Source organism: Gorilla gorilla, chromosome 12, assembly GCF_029281585.2.
Source record: "Gorilla gorilla gorilla isolate KB3781 chromosome 12, NHGRI_mGorGor1-v2.1_pri, whole genome shotgun sequence".
Taxonomy (NCBI): domain Eukaryota; kingdom Metazoa; phylum Chordata; class Mammalia; order Primates; family Hominidae; genus Gorilla; species Gorilla gorilla.
The window spans coordinates 52,721,879-52,738,970 of NC_073236.2; the positions used below are offsets into that span (position 1 = coordinate 52,721,879).

The window sequence follows — 17,092 nt, forward strand, 5'->3', positions numbered from 1 at the left end:
GTGGAATGTTCTGGATTCCTAGACCCCAGGCAGTAGCTCTAAGACAGTTTTGAACTTCCAAGTAAGACAAACTTAGTTTTGATTTCCAGTTGTACACTTAGAAGCTATGGATGGCGATTCTTTGTTGGGGAAAATGGCAAAAATTCTCACTCCCTGTGTCCACCCCTTTGGTTGTCCCCTTCCATACCAGCTGGCCATGCCCTTGTGACCTGCTTTGGCCAATGGGAGAATAGCAAATATGACATAAGTGAGACATGGAAAGTTCTTGTGTTGCTGCCCTTATGCTGCTTTTGCAACTCAACCCCTATGTTCAAGCTCTCCTGGATAATGAGACTTGTGGTTGCATCCCCATCACCCAGCTGACGATGAGCTCCTCCTGTCCCTAAAATATGAGGCCCCTTGGCCATCCGGCCCCCAACCAGTTGTTGAGAAACAAGTATTACCTGTTTGAAATCATAAACAGTTGGGTGGTTTATGATGCAGCAAAAACTAACTTACTACAACATGACCTCATGTGAGTTTCTTAATTTCTCTGAGTCTCAGCTTTCTCATCTATAGGATGGAGATAAGGCAATCACCCTTGCTATTTTGAGGATTAAATGAGAAAATATATGGGAAGTGCTTGGCATAGCATAAATACTCAACACATATGGTAATTTTTTTAAAAACCCTCTATATTAGTCCCTTTTAATTAAAATTTTAATTAAAAGAAAAACAAAACAAAACAAAAAACTCTGCTGGCTGGACTAGGGGCAGCCCTCGGGCTAGATGCACTGATTTAGTACTTTTAATAGTGGCAGGAGGCAGACAAACCCCTAAGCAGATAGCGGCATGTCCCTAATGAAACCCAACTTTCAAACCAAAGGCAGTTTAAAGCCTGAAAGCTAAGCTACAAGTCTTGGATAAATCCATGGACTGAACTGAGAACCTCTCTTCCTGTTGGTGCACTTTCCTCTGACTGATCCCCACCCTTCACTTACTTTACATGTATCTACCCTTCCCTAATTGGTTTTCTACACTGTCATGCCACCTTTGAATGGTGCCTTTGTTTTAGCCTTTTTTGCATACTCGTAAACCAATCAGCACGCAGTCCCCACTTCTGAGCCCAGAAAAGCCCCGGACCCAGCCACACTGAGAGAGACCACTCGACTTCAGGTCAGGGACCACCCTCGCATCCCCTCTCCACTGAGAGCTGTTTCATCACTTCATAAAACTCTTCTCCGCCCTTTTCACCCTTCCATTGTCAGCAAAGGGTACGAAGAAGGCAGTAACACCATAGCCCTCCACATCTCCCCCACCGTCTGTGCCCAGTGGCAGCCCCTTGCCATGAGAAGCAGTGCAGGGCCAGGCCAGCCAGGGAGCCTCCAGCAGGAGCAGGCAACGGGACTGACAGAGTTGTTAACACACCCCCCGTTTGTTGTTAACATGCCCCTGTTTGTCAGGCTGCTGACAGTGGGACTAAAAGAGCTGTTAGCATGGCTGTAACACCCCCTCTGGGGCTTCAGAGTCGAGCGCTTTCCTGTTGGGGTGCCACCATGTTCCCTTCATCTGGATGCCAGAGTTCACCCCCGGGAGTCGCTTCTGACAGGCCTGATCCAGCTGCAGGCCCCAAAGGGACCCCGCTCCTGTGCCAGCACTTGGAGTGGCTGGCAAGATGAGGCACTCACTTGATCACACACCCCCTCCTACTGGGGCTGAGCATGCAGTCTCGGTGGCTGCAGGATCCCCACCAGAGTGCAAGCCCAAGTGGGCAGGGCACCTCCTGCCTGGGGCAGAGCTAGGCATGGGCAGGGGCATCGCCAGCCAGAAGTCTGCAGTTGGAAAATTGAGAAAAATCCTGCGTCACTTTGGAAGCAGTCTTCCTATCCTAGAATGCCAGAGGGCAAGCATCTGAAAGATCTGGAAGGATAAGGCAGCAAAGGCCAAGATGTAAAAGTGCACTGCCCCTGTCAGAGGCGATCGAACTAGAGCGATTCCATCTTGAATAGGGGCTGGGTATAATAAGGCTGAGACCTGCGAGGCTGCATTCCCACTAGCTTAGGCATTCTAAGTCAGGATGAGATAGAAAGTCCGCACAAGATACAGGTCACAAAGACCTTGCTGATAAAACAGGATGCAGTAAAGGAGCCGGCCAAAACCAAGATGGTGATGAAAGTGACCTCTGGTCATCCTCACTGCTCATTCTATGCTAATTATAATGCATTTCCATGCTAAATGACACTCCTGCCACTGCCATGACAGTCTACAAATGCCATGGCAACATCAGGAAGTTACGCTATAGTGTCTAAAAAGGGGAGGAACCCTCAGTTGCAGGAATTGGCTTTCCCGGAAAACTCATGAATAATCTACCCTTTGTTTAGCAGATGATCAAGAAATAACTGTAAGTATAGTCAGTCGAGCAGCTCATGCCGCTGCTCTGCCTGTGGACTAACCATTCTTTTATTCCTTTACTTTCTTAATAAGCTTGCTTTCACTTTATGGACTTGTCCCAAATTCCTTCTTGCAGGAGGTCCAAGAACCCTCTCTTGGGGTCTGGATAGGGACCCTTTTCCAGTAACATCCCCATCACAGCCCTAATCATTAGGGGACCCTCTAGGCTCTTCCCTGCCCTCCCCAGACTGTCTCCCTTAAACATGCTGGATGCAAGGGTGCATCAGTGACTCCGCTGGTGCCTCCAGGAACATAAAGTATGGACCTCTGTGGACAACAAACAACCCAAAGAAAAGACGACCCCTCACAGGCAGGATGGATATCCACTTATACGTACGTCGGTGTGCTGGGGCCGGGAGGCTTCTAATAACAATGTTACCGCTGCTTCACACGGAAGAAAGCTGAGGCTCAGAGAGATTAAGGAACTTGTCCAGGGCCATACCGGAGTCCAGGCCCGTGTGCTGTCATGGTCTGAGGTTTGAACGCCAACAGTTTAAAGAGCTGGGATAGAACTGGGGAGGGAGTGTGGTGGGTGGAAACAGCGGGCAGATAGATGGTGGCTGGACTCCAAGGGGCCTAGGGTCTGCCAGAGGGACAACAAGTGAGGAAAACAGGCCTCGGGGTGGATGAGCGAATCCTCAGAGGAGGATGGGCGCAGACCTGGAGGGCCGTGAAAGGTGACAGGGTTATTACAATCTTGGTCACATAAGAAAGGGGGTAACTAGCGGTTTCTTGGCTGAAAAAGAGGAGGTGGGCTGGAGGTTCCCCCCTCCAACCGCGCGGAGCACGCAGCCTCTCAGCAGGCTGCCACACAGGGTCCCCTACCTCCGCAGCTGCGGGGCCTGAACTCGCCAAAAGGAGGTTCCTCCTGCACGCGCGGCTTCACCCTCCCTCCAGGGCTCCCGTTGCATTTCACTCCCTGCCTAAGGTCGCCCGCCAGTGAGGGCGGAGGAAGAAGAACCGCAGCTCCCGAGGACAGAATCCGCTTCAAGGCACCTTGACCGTCGCCCACCCACACCCTGGCTGCGGCCCGCCGCCCTGGTCCCCATCGCGCTGCACGGTCTTCCCTTCCAACACACAGGGCGCTGCAAGGCCGCCCTGTCCCTGCCACTCATTCTTATTAGTGACTCCTCCCCCATGCTTTCCTCAGGTGAGTTCCGACCGCTCTGCCCGAAACGGTTTCGTCCCACACACTTACGGCCACTTCACCCCAAATTCCCTTCCGTCTGGGCAAATCTTGTCCTTTACCCGGCATTGGGGTCGCTCCAGAGCTTTCAAACCAGCTTCCCCAGGGCGCTGTGCAGGGCCCGGCCCCTTGGTGGCCACGCCTCCCGGGCGCAGAGCGGGTGGGACATGCAAATGAACGGCCCTTGCGACCAAGGAAAAGGGGCGACAAAGCTCGAAGTCACTAAGAGTCAAGAAGCGGACAAAATGTCTCAAAGGGCCTATGTTTTCAATATAATATTTACATCAGAAAGCAGCTGAGATGTTTACCGAAGGTGAGGTTTCTCACCGTGACCTTAAGGTGGATGAAAGAAGGGAGGACGTGGGAGGACCCATACAACTGGTATCCCTTGCTCGGCCTTTTGGCTAAAGTCAAGTGTAGTATCTGTTCTTATCAGTTTAATATCTGATATGTTCTTGATTTGAGGACGCTGTATTAAACGCATGTTTGGAACTGGGAGATGGGAATATAGAGCTTGCTCTATCCACTCTACGCGTAGATCGGGTATGGCAGTAGTTCCAGAAACGGTGTGCTTACTCACTATTAGTAACAAAAACAGGCTTGTACTTTAGGGAACGACGAAAAGTTGTTTCTAATTTCACAGCAATATGGCTGAAGAAGGAAGAACAGATATGCTTGCAGTTTACGAAGCGCAGGTATGCATGCAGTTTACGAAGCATGGGTCTACAATTTAAATTAAATTTTCGAAGGCGAGGTGGCTGACACAGGCAATCTCAGCTCTTTTTGAAAGAAAATTGCTTGAGCCCACCAGTTCAAGATTAGCCTGAGCAAATATGGCGAGACTCAGTCTTTTGAGATAGTGCGATCCTGGCTTACTCACTGCATGTTTGGACTCCTGGGTTCGAACATCCATATCAGCCTCTCAGCAGACACGTGCCATAACAACGGGCTAGTGTGTATTTTTTTGTTTTCATATGTATATATGGTTTTTGTTTTTGTTTGGTAGAGAGGGATGTTTCCCCCGCGTTACCCAGACTAGTCTCAAACTCCTGGGATCTGGGCTTTGGGATCAAGCGATCCTCACCCCCAACCCCAAAGTGCTGGGATTACAGGTATGAGCCACTGCACCTGGCACTCTACCAAAAAAAAAAAGTTTTTAATTAGCTAGGCATGGTGGCTCATGCCTGTAGTCCCAGCTACCCAAGAAGCTGAAGTGGGAGGATCGCATGAATCCAGGAGGTCAAGGAGCCATGATTGTGCCACTGCACTCCAGCCTGGATGACAAAGCAAGACCCTGTCTCAAAAAATAACAAAGATAAAAAGGAGGCCGGGCGTGGTGGCTCACGCCTGTAATCCCAGCACTTTGGGAGGCCGAGTCGGGCGGATCGCCTGAGGTCAGGCGTTTGAGACTAGCCTGGCCAACATGGTGAAACCCTGTCTCTACTAAAAATACAGAAATTAGCTGGGCATGATGGTGGGTGCCTGTAATCTCAGCAAAGAAGAATCGCTTGAACCTGGGAGGTGGAGGTTGCAGTGATCCAAGATCCCGCGACTGCACTCCAGCCTGGGCAACAGAGCGAGACTCTGTCTCAATAAAAAAAATAAAAATACCAGCCTGGTCCACATAGTGAAATCCCATCTCTACTAAAAATACAAAAATTAGCCGGGCGTAGTGGCGGGTGCCTGTAATCCCAGCTACTCGGGAGGCTGAGGCAGGAGAATTGCTTGAACCTGGGAGGTGGAGGTTGCAGTGAGCTGAGATCGAGCCACTGCACTCCAGCCTGGGCGACAGAGAGACCTTGTCTCAAAAAAATAAAATAAATAAGGAAAGGCCAGGTGCGGTGGCTCACGCCTGTAATGCCAGCACTTTGGGAGGCAGAGGTGGGCAGATACCCTGAGGTCAAGAATTCGAGACCAGCCTGGCCAACATGTTGAAACCCAATCTCTACTGAAAATACAACAATTAGCTGGGGCGTGGTGGTGCACGCCTGTAATCCCAGTTACACCCGGCCTGTAATCCCAGTTACACCGGAGGCTGAGGCAGGAGAAACACTTAAGCCCTGGAGGCAGACGGTGCAGTGAGCAGAGATCCACCACTGCACTCCAGCCAGGGTGACAAAGGGAGACTCCACCTCAAAAAATAAAAATAAAAATAAATAAATAAATAAAAGGGAAAAAGGCAGGTTTCATATTAAAACGGACGGCATAAGGGATAGAGCCATACTGGAGTCATCAGTTACCTGGAGCACCGTTCTTCTGCTCCTAAAACCCACTTATTTTGTTCTCAGGAAGTGGATGTGTCAGATATTACATAATAAGCACAGATACTACCCTTGATCTTGGGTAGAAGCAATAAATTGCATTTTTGATTACAAATCTTTAGTCTTTCTATAGGTAAAATAAAATTTCATTTGCAAAACTTATTTACTCCTAAGGGCTTGAGGACACAGCCATTGATTGGAAAAGGTGTGGTGTTTTTGAGTCTTTCTTCTACTGTTGGTGGAGGTGGGTTTATATCATCCTTGGGTACGTTATGACAAGATTAAAGGAAGATGGGGAAATGAGTTGCTCATTGAGGAAAGGTCAGGGAAATCTAACTGCATAGTTCTTTTTCAAAATAAAAGTTGCATAGCAGCCTCACCTCATCTGTTATAAACCAGGACAGGACAGGCATGGTGGCTCAAGCCTGTAATCCTAACATTTTGGGAGACTGAGGTGGACAAAGCACTTGAGCCCAGGAGTTCGAAACCAGCCTGGACAACATGGCAAAACCCTGTCTCTAGAAAGAAATACAAAAACTTAGCCGGATATGGTGGTGTACGCCTGTAGTCCCAGCTACTTGGGAGGCTGAGGTAGGAGGATCACTTGAGCCTAGGGAGGTTGAGGCTGCAGTGAGCCATTATAGCTCCACTGAACTCCAGCCCGGGTGACAGAAGCAGACCTTTTCTCAAAAATAAATAAATAAAAAATAAAAGCAGGACAAGGGAGTTTTATACCCTGGTACCCCCAAAAGAGATGTTGAAATGGGAAGTATGCAGTACTTGTTCCCCTTTGTGGGCTAAGCAAGCATGGGCTTTACTTGGTTATTGGAACTTTTGGCCCTCCAGGGTGAAACCATAGACATAGGAGCAGCTTAGGGACAAGAGAGAGCCATGGAAATAATGGATAAAGTAAGCAAGAAAGTGATCTGTTTAGCATATAAATACTCCACACCAAGGTTTATTTCAGGGCTGGAAGAGCCTTAAGGAGTCTGGGTGGGGCAGCCCTTGTCCATCACAGCAACAAGAATATCCCTTTTTGATAAATTTCAGCATCTACAACCCTTGGCAATGCCATCATTAAGTGATTCCTGGCCCAGCTCAGTGGCTCAGGCCTGTAATGCCAGCACTTTGGGAGGCAGAGGCGGGTGGATCACCTGAGGTCAGGAGTTCAAGACCAGCCTGGCCAACATGGTGAAATCATGTCTCTACTGAAAATACAAAAATTAGCTGGGCATGGTGGTGCATGCCTGTAGTCCCAGCTACTCGAGAGGCTGAGGCAGGAGAATCACTTGAACCCTGGAGGCAGAGGTTGCAGTGAGCCGAGATTGCACCACTGCACTCCAGCCTGGGCTACAGAGTGAGACTCCATCTCAAAAAAAGAAAAGAAAAGAAAAGAAAGAAAGAAAGAAAAGAAGTGAGCCCTTTCCTGCTTTCACTTCATCTTGTCTGATAATAACTAGCATCTGCCTTCTGTATATTAGATATCTTCCAAGTCTCTAGAGCTTATAAAACAGCAAGAGCAGAAATCCCACACACTGTGGGGAGGTAGAATGGAAGGAGGGCAGGCATTGGCCTTGGAATCAGAAGATGGGCTTGAACATGCTATTTTTTATAGGTGGCTAAGGGCAGGTCACTTAACCTCTTTAAACTTTACTTTTCATCTTAAAATGGAATTTAAAAAAAAAACCCATTTGCCTCAGCAAGGGTTATTTGAAGATGAAATGTGCCAGCACCATGCCCATATATGTTACTTGAATCAAATAATCAGAGCGCAACATTAGGGAGCCCACAATAAAGTGTGAAATTTCATGGTGCTGAGCCTGACATTCAGGGCTGCCCAAAGGTGAAATCTGTGCCTACCTGCTCAATGGTGACAATAATCTCACCAAGACTGGGCAGCTACACAGCCTGGACTTGCAGGGGCATCCATTTTGTTTCTTCTCCCACTTTATCTTCCTTTCTCCCAAATTTCTTCACATTGCAATTTTTTTTTTTTTTTTTTTTTTTTTTTTTTTTTGAGAAGGAGTCTTGCTCTGTCGCCCAGGCTGGAGTGCAGTGGCGCGATCTCGGCTCACTGCAAGCTCCGCCTCCTGGGTTCACGCTATTCTCCTGCCTCAGCCTCCCGAGTAGCTGGGACTACAGGTGCCCGCCACCACGCCAGGCTAATTTTTTTGTATTTTTAGTACAGATGGGGTTTCGCCGTGTCAGTCAGGATGGTCTCGATCTCCTGACCTTGTGATCTGCCTGCCTCGGCCTCCCAAAGTGCTGGGATTACAGGCGTGAGCCACCATGCCCGGCCTTTTTTTTCTCTCTCTCTCTTTTTTTGAGACAGACTCTCACTCTGTCGCCCAGGCTGGAGAGCAGTGGCGCGATCTCAGCTCACTGCAACCTCCACCTCCTGGATGCAAGAGAATCACTTGCCTCAGTCTCTCAAGTAGCTGGGATTACAGGCGCATGCCACCACGCCTGGCTAATTTTTGTATTTTTAGTTGAGATGGGGTTTTGCCATGTTTCCAGGCTGGTCTCGAACCCCTGACCTCAGGTGATCTGCCCACCTTGGGCTTCCCAAAGTGCTGGGATTACAGGAGTGAGCCACTACACCCAACCTGCAAATATTCTTTTAATAAAGTCCTTATCTTTGTAAGCTTCTTCAGTACTTGAAATCACACCTAGCTGGGTGCTGTGGCTCATACCTGTAATCCCAGTACTTTGGGAAGCCAAGGCAGGAGGATCACTTGAGCTCAGGAGTTCTGAGACCAGCCTGGGCAACATGGTGAAAGCCTGTCTCTACTGCACACACCTGTGCATGTGTGCATGCCTGTGGCACACGCCTGTGGTCCTAGCTACTGAGGAGGCTAAGGTGGAAGGATCAGCGGAGCCCGGGAAGTCAAGGCTTCAGAGAGCCGTGATCGCGCTACTGCACTCCAGCCTGGGTGAGAGTGAGACCCTTTCTCAAAAAAATAAATAAAAAATTTAAAAACGAAATTACATCTGACATAAATAAGCAAACCCACAAATTGCACAGGCATTATATGTGACATTGGGCCTAGGGCTTAAAACGTGTGGCCTTTCAGGATTCTAGGAGAAGTTTGGTGGACAAAGTCCATCTTCTGGGAACACAAAAGAATAAAGAATGCTTATATAAATGGAGCCGTAAGCCATATTCATATACTGAAAGTTGTAATGCTGGAAAGATGTCAGTTCTCCTCAAATTAACCTACAGATTCGGTGTAGCCCCAAGCAAAACTGCAAGTGTTTACAGAAATTGATGAGCCAGATTTAAAGTTTATATATAAATAAAATGCCAAGAGAAATCAACACATACTTGAATACGGAAAGACAGGAATAGGGAGATGACTTGCTCTAGCAAATATAAAGACTTCTCATGAAGCTACAGTAATGAAGACAGAGGAGTACTGGTGCAAAGATATGACAGAATACAGAAACCAGATGCAGAACTATGAACAAATGGACATTTGTTGAATAACAAAGGCAGATCTGTTTGCAGTTCATAAGCATGATGATTGGGTTTTCACACTCATGTGTGGGATGAGCCTTTCTCAAACCTGGTAAGGTCTGCCTGTTACCAGTCCAACATAAGAAAAAAATAAAATAAAATAAAATAACAAAGAACTTCAGAGCAGTGAGGGAGACAAACTTCAATAAATGGTGTTGGAAAAGTATGGTATGTGATATTGTGAGATACATATTTGGTCTTCCCATTTCCTGGCATACAACTCCTAAAATCCTTAGACTCTCCAAAGTGATATATTTTTGTGTGCTAATGAGTTGATTGATGGCTGGCAACCCCTAGGTAGCTTCAGAAGGGAGCTAGTCACCAGAAAGACCAAGGCAGGATTAGAGGGGTGGGATTTTTGTGCTCTGCCCCCCAACCTCCAGGGAGGGGACAGGGGCTGAAGGCTAAGTTGATCACCAATGGCCAGTGGTTTAATCAATCATGCCTATGTAGTGAAGCCTCCATAAAAACCCAAAAGGACAGGGTTCAGATGAGCTTGTGGACAGCCGAATGGAGGTTCCTAGAGGGTGGAACATGGGGAGGAGCTTGGGAAGGACCTGGAAGTTCTGCCCCCTTCCCTCATATCTCACCCTCTGCAGCTCTTCATCTAGTGTTCATTGGTATCCTTTCTAATATATTTTATAATAAACTAGCAACCATAAGTAAGTGTTTCCCTGAGTTCTGTGAGCCACTCTGGCAAATTAACTGAACCTAAGGAGGAGGTCCTGGGAACCCTAATTCATAGCTGGTTGATCAGCAGCACAAGTAAAACAGCCTGGGGCTTGCAACTGGCCTCCAAAGTCGGGGGCAGGGGCAGTTTTGGGGACTGAGTCCTCAACATGTGGGACCTGATGCCATCTCCAGGTTGAGAGTGTGAGAAGTGAATTAGATTAGAGTGCACCCACTGGTGTCAGCTGCAGAACCGACTGTTTGCTTGGTGTGTGGGGGAAAACTCCATACATTTGGTCACAGAAGTCTTCTGTGTTGATTGTTGAGTGAGAGAACAGAAAAAACAGAAACCCTTTGGTTTCCCCCCACCATATCTTCAAACAAATGAAGTAGGATGCCTGCCTCACGGCTTGCACAAAAATCAATTCCAGTTGAACTATATATATATATATATGAAGCTTTTACTTTGTATTTACTTATTTTATTTTTTTGAGACAGAGTCTTGCTCTGTCACCCAGGCTGGAGTGCAGTGGTACAATCTCAGCTCACTGCAACCTCCACCTCCTGGGTTCAAGCGATTCTCCTGCCTCAGCCTCCCATGTAACTGGAATCACAGGTGTGCACTATCATGCACAGCTAATTTTTATATTTTTAGTGGAGATGATGGGGTTTTGCCATGTTGGCAAGGCTGGTCTGGAACTCCTGGCCTCAAGTAGTCCACCTTCCTTGGCCTCCCAAAGTGTTGGGATTACAGGTGTAAGCCACCTCACCCAGCCACCATGAAGCTTTTTTAAAAATTTTTTTTATTTTTTTGAGACAGAGTCTCGCTCTGTCATCCAGGCTCGCGTGCAGTGGCATGATCTTGGCTCACTGCAACCTCCGTCTCCTGGGTTCAAGCGATTCTCTTACCTCAGCCTTCCGAGTAGCTGGGACTACAGGCGTGCACCACCATGCCCAGCTAAATTTTTTTATTTTTAGTAGGGATGGGGCTTAGCCATGCTGGCTAGGCTGATCTTGAATTCCTGATCTCAAGTGATCCGCCCACCTCGGCCTCCCAAAGTGCTGGGATTACAGGCGTGAGCCACCGCACTGGCCCACTATGAAGCTTTTATAAGGCGTCATATGAGAATATGTTTATGATCTATGGCAATGTTTCTGAAACATGGGGACTTCTGGCAATGTCTGAAGACATTTTTGGTTGTCACAACTAGGTTGGAAGGGAGTTGCTACTGTTATCTAGTGGGTAGAGGCCACGGATGCTGCTAAACATCCTATAATGCACAGGACAGCCCCTCTCAACAAAGAATCATCTGACCCAAAATGTCATCAGTGCCAGGTGGAGAAACCCTGGTCTAGGATTAGGAAAATATATCTTAAACATGACATTAAAAAGCACTATCCGTCTCGGGAGGCAGAGGTTGCAGTGAGCCGAGGTAGAGCCACTGCACTCCAGCCTGGGTGACAGAGGGAGACTCCATCTCAAAAAAAAAAACAAAAAAAAAGCACTATGCCTGTTAAGTTTGATTCCTATGTTGGACAACATTAAAATTAAGTGTCCATCAAAAGATACCACCACCCAGGGAATGAAAATACAAGGCAAACAGTGGGAGATCTCCACAACACACAGAGCTAGCAGAGGGCTCATTCTTAGAAGACAGATAAGCAAAAAATGCAAACGACCCAACACAAGAATGTTCTAGAGACCTGGACCCCCGTGGCACAAAGAGAAAAACACTGGCCAATAGACATAAAGAAGGTACTCAGTACCATTGTAAACAGGAAATGTTGATTAAAATCACAATTAGATACGGAATTCAAGGTTTGACAATTACAAGTGTTGGAAAGAATGTGAAGCCCCCAAACACTGCTGGGGGGAAGGATGTGAATTGATATTAACTGGGTGGGCGCGGTGGCTCACGCCTGTAATCCCAGCACTTTGGGAGGCCGAGGCAGGCGGATCACGAGGTCAGGAGTTCGAGACCAGCCTGGCCAATATGGTGAAACCACATCTCTACCAAAAATACAAAAATTAGCCAGGTATGGTGGCGTGTGCCTGTAGTCCCAGCTACTCAGGAGACTGAGGCAGAAGAATCGCTTGAACCTGGGAGGCAGAGGTTGCAGTGAGCTGAGATCACACCACTGCACTCCAGCCTGGGTGACACAGCAAAACTTCGTCTCAAAAAAATAAATAAATAAAATAAATACAAAAAATAAGCCAGGCATGGTGGTGGGCACCTGTAATCCCAGCTACTCCGGAGGCTGAGGAGGAGAACTGCTTGAACCCGGGAGGCCGAGGCTGCAGTGAGCTGAGATCACGCCACTGCACTCCAGCCTGGGCAACAAGAGTGAAATTCTGTCTCAAAAAAAAGAAAAAAAAAATTGGTATTAACCTCTTTTGAAAAACCTTTGGTATTACTATGTCTGGTAAAGCTGAATACACCATGTTTTGTAGCACAGAAATCCCACTTCTAGGTAAACACTCTGTAGTAATGCAAGTTTATGTATATCAGGAAGTATATACAAGAATATTCATGACAGTGTTGTTTAAAATGGCCTGGACTTGGGACAGTCACAATGTCCTTGAACAGATCAATAATCTGTTAATATCCCTCTATCTATATACATACACATATACACATAATGCACACATATATATGTGTGAATATATGAAATATATATACTTTTTTTCAAGAATAGAATACCATACAGCTGTGAAAATGAACGTGGTAAAATTCAGAAATACACTGTACAAAAAAGTGCAGTGTACAATTCCATTTACATAAAGTACATTCCAAAAAACAGGCAAAACTATAGTATTTCGAGTCTTGCATGTAAGTAATAAACCATCCAGAAAAGCAACGATGAGATTCCCCCAAAAAACACAGGCTAGTGGGGGACAAAGGGACAGTTAAGGTTAGGAGGGAAAGGAGACGCATCTGGCATGTGACTCGGTTCTGTTTGCTGACCTGAATGGTGGTTGGATGGACTTTGTCTTAGTGATAAACCATTGTGCTGCAGATTTTTGTTTCGTGCACATTTCTGCATGTATGCTATATTTCACAAATTAAGAATTAGTGTTTTATTAAATTTTTTTCAAGATAAACTCTTCAGACAGGATGTAATAATACTGATTAGGTTATAGGCTGATTGCGTTCCAAGGCGATAAACTTGGGCGTTCCTAAATCACTTTAGTGTCTGTAATTGAATTTGTTTCTCCTGAGAGTAGAGCTGTGGGATGAGAAGGCCTGAAACCAAAGAGGCGGGGGCGAAGGAGGGGGTGTGGCTTCCTGCTTCCTGGGACGGGTAAGCAGCGAGGAAGCTGGAATTCTCCTGGAGCTCAGAGTAAAGCTCCCCGCGCCGTGCTAGGGCTCCTAATTTGCTTCTGAGTTCTATCTAACCAGATGGGCCTCTGCACTCTGTGGGGCCCCGACGACTGTAGTCTAAAGGATGTGAGGGTTCCATCTGTTTTGTGGAAATTTCTCTCAGTAAACTAATGCATGGCAGTGATTCCAGGTAAGAGGTGAACCAGACGTTTGGCGGCGTTTGGATGGCTAGTTGTTAAGGAAGACGGCTGAGGGGCAAATGAGAGGAGGCTGTGTGGGACGCACAGCTGAAGTGGGTAGGACTCCTTAGATCTGGGGTTCTTAGTGGAACTAAACGTGTTGGGAGAGGTCAGGGCCTTTCTTCACTCATGTATTCATTCAGCGAGTATTTATTAAGCATCTACGTCAAGCACAATTTGACATGTTGAGGAAACAGCAGTCAAGGAATCTCTACCCAAGAGGAGCTTATCCAAGTGCGGTAAGATAGAAAACAGACCAAATGTAAAATGGCCCGGAGCGGTGGCTCACGCCTGTAATCCCAGCACTTTGGGAGGCCAAGGCGGGCGGATCGCGAGGTCAGGAGATTGAGACCATCCTGGCTAACACGGTGAAACCCCGTCTCTACTAAAAATACAAAAAATTAGTCGGTGTGGTGGCATACGCCTGTAGTCCCAGCTACTTGGCAGGTTGAGGCAGGAGAATCGCTTGAACCCGGGAGGCAGAGGTTGCAGTGAGCCAAGATCGTGCCACTGCACTCCAGCCTGGGCGACAGAGCGAGACTCCGTCTCGAAAAAAAAAAAAAAAAAAAAGCAGACCAAATGTAAACATTAAATTGTGAGGTTGTTGCTACTCAAATCGTAGTCTGGGTATGAGCAGTTATCAGCGTTGCTAGGGAGCTCGGTAGAAATGCAGAATGAGAACCAGGGTCTTTTTTTCTTTGAGGCGGAATCTCCCTCTGTTGCCCAGGCTGGAGTGCAGTGTCGCCATTTTGGCTCACTGCAACCTCCGCCTCCCAGGTTCAAGCGATTATCCTGCCTGAGCCTCCCAAGTAGCTGGGACTACAGGCGTACTACCATGCCCAGCTAATTTTTGTATTTTTAGTAGAGATGAGGTTTCACCATGTTGGCCAGGCTGGTCTTAAACGCTGACCTTCAGTGATCCTCCCACCTCGGCCTCCCAAAGTGCTGGGATTTCAGGCGTGAGCCACCACACCCAGCCAAGAGAACCAGCATCTTAACAGCTCTGCTGGGCGCAGTGGCTCACGCCTGTAATCCCAGCACTTTGGGAAGCCAAGATGGGTGGATTGCTTGAGTCCAGCAGATCCAGACCAGCCTGGGCAACATGGCAAAACCCCATCTCTACTAAAAATACAAAAAATGAACCGGGCGTGGTCACGTGCACCTGTGGTCCCAGATACTCAGGTGGCTGAGGTGGGAGTAATTGAGTAATCGATTACATTAGCCCAGGAGGTCAAGGCTGCAGTGAGCTGTGATTGTGCCACTGCACTCCGGCCTGAGCAACAGCGCAAGACCCTGTCTCAAAACCCTCAAGATATCTCAGTATCATAAAGCACTCTATTAGGGAATGGTGATGTCGTGGAGGAAAATCAAGCAGGGAAGGGGCAGAGGGTGTCCCATGGGGAGTGTCGTCAAAACTCTGAGAAGGTGACATTTCCAGCTAAGACCAGGGAGGCAAGGGGGCTTCCGGTGTGGGTGCAGAGGTAAAGAGCTTTGCAGGGTGAGGGACGGGGAGGACCTGAGGCCAGGGTGTGCTTCTCTGCTGCCTTCCAGCTGGGAGACAAGTGTGGCTGGACAGGAGGAGCAAGAGGACGGTAGTCAGAAACTGGAGGCCTCAGGACAGGGAGTGACCCACAGTGTCAGGCCTTGTAGCCACCGTGGGAATCTGGGCTTCCTTCTGAGGGAGGGATGGAGGAGCTCTCTAATGCTTTTTTTGTTGTTTGTTTTGGGACAGAGTCTCGCTCTGTCGCCTCCACCTCCTGGGTTCAAGCGATTCTCCTGCCTTAGCCTTCTGAGTAGCTAGGATTACAGGCGCCTGCCACCACACCCAGCTAATTTTTGTATTTTTAGTAGAGACGGAGTTTCACCGTGTTGGCCAGGCTGGTCTTGAACTCCTGACCTCAGGTGATCCGCCCACCTTGGCCTCCCAAAATGCTGGGATAACAGGCATGAGCCACCGCCCCCGGCCCTCTGATGGTTTTGAGCAAAGGATTTTGAGCTCTCTACTGGTTTTGAGATAGCCAGGATGACATCACATGAAAATGGTTATCCTGGCAGCTGGTTTGGAAATAGACTCATTGAGCAGGTGCTGGAAGACCAGTGAAGGGTGACTGCCCTGATCCAGGGGACATGTGGCACCCTGGCCCAGACAAGAGCAGTTTAAGTAGAATTGGTCAGATTCTGGACAAGCTTTTTTGTTTTTTGTTTTTTGTTTTTTTTGGGTTTTTTTTGAGACAGAGTTTCGCTCTTTTTGCCCAGGCTGGAGTGCAATGGCACGATCTTGGCTCACCACAACCTCCGCCTCCCGGGTTCAAGTGATTCTCCTGCCTCAGCCTCCCGAGTAGCTGGGATTACAGGCATGTGCCACCACACCCGGCTAATTTTGTATATTTAGTAGAGATGGGGTTTCTCCATGTTGGTCAGGCTGGTCTCGAACTCCTGACCTCAGGTGATCCGCCCGCCTCGGCCTCCCAAAGTGCTGGGATTACAGGTGTGAGCCACCGCATCCCACCGGCCGAGTTTTGAAAATAGAGCAGTTGGCAGGACCTGCTGATGGTGCTGGCTGTGAGGTGTCGAGTAGTGGGTGTCTCCCGGGAGTTCGAGGCTTCAGTGAGCCATGATCATGCCATTGCACTCCAGCCTGAGTGACCCTAACTCAAAAAAAAAAAAAAGAAAGAAAAAAGAAATTAGTAAACTAAAATGGAGGCAAGTTCTCAGAATAAGACTGCTAGTAAAATATTTAATGCTACTTGTCCTCATTCCTGCATCTTAATGAGAACATTAATAGCTACAAGTCACTGGCCACTTGCTGCATCTCTGGCGCTTCAGTTGTAGTCACTGTCTTAGTCCCCACAACACCTATAAGGTTGATACCAATCTCAGAGATGAAACGCATTCTGAGCTACAGAGTATGACTGAGCAAGCAGGCTCTGAACCCTCTCTCCCTGGGTTTAAATCCTGCCTGTACTTTTTGGCTGTGTGTGACCTTAAGTAAGCAACCCAAATTCTCTGTGACTCAGTTTCTTCATTTGTTAAAAAAAAAAAAGAATAATCATAGTTTGGGAGTTTAACACAATAAATAGCATCTTCCTCTGTTTTTTCACCTCAGCTATTAGATTTAAAATAGATGGAATGTGAGTGACCTGGGAATATGTTTAATTATCTCTCTATTATTTCTTTCTTGGCATATAATAAGCACAGGACTAGCTTGTTCTGTTTTTGTAGAATTTATGAATGATTTTAGATTAATTTAGTTGCTTGTCTATTTTCTTGAAACAATTTTCTTTTTTTATCACACAAGTGATAGTATTTTTGGCAAAAATCCAGAACAATTAAGTAAGACTAAAATTATCTAAATTCCCCCTAAACCTGGGGTAACCACTGATAAATCATATGCCTATCTATATGTGTTATATTTATTTATTTTATATAGATCCTCAAATGTACACAGTGTTTTAAGGCTCATTTTC

General features: G+C 47.2%; 2 non-coding genes across 2 annotated transcripts; both read left to right on the forward strand.

The window, feature by feature from the left end:
- Nucleotides 1–3,999: 3,999 nt before the first annotated feature.
- Nucleotides 4,000–4,193, forward strand: LOC115933672 (U2 spliceosomal RNA). The gene has a single exon (XR_004069530.2). It is a non-coding gene; the product is annotated as a U2 spliceosomal RNA (small nuclear RNA).
- Nucleotides 4,194–9,373: 5,180 nt separating this feature from the next.
- On the forward strand, nt 9,374–9,474 carry LOC115933666 (small nucleolar RNA U13). Its single transcript, XR_004069528.1, has one exon. It is a non-coding gene; the product is annotated as a small nucleolar RNA U13 (small nucleolar RNA).
- Nucleotides 9,475–17,092: the final 7,618 nt, after the last annotated feature.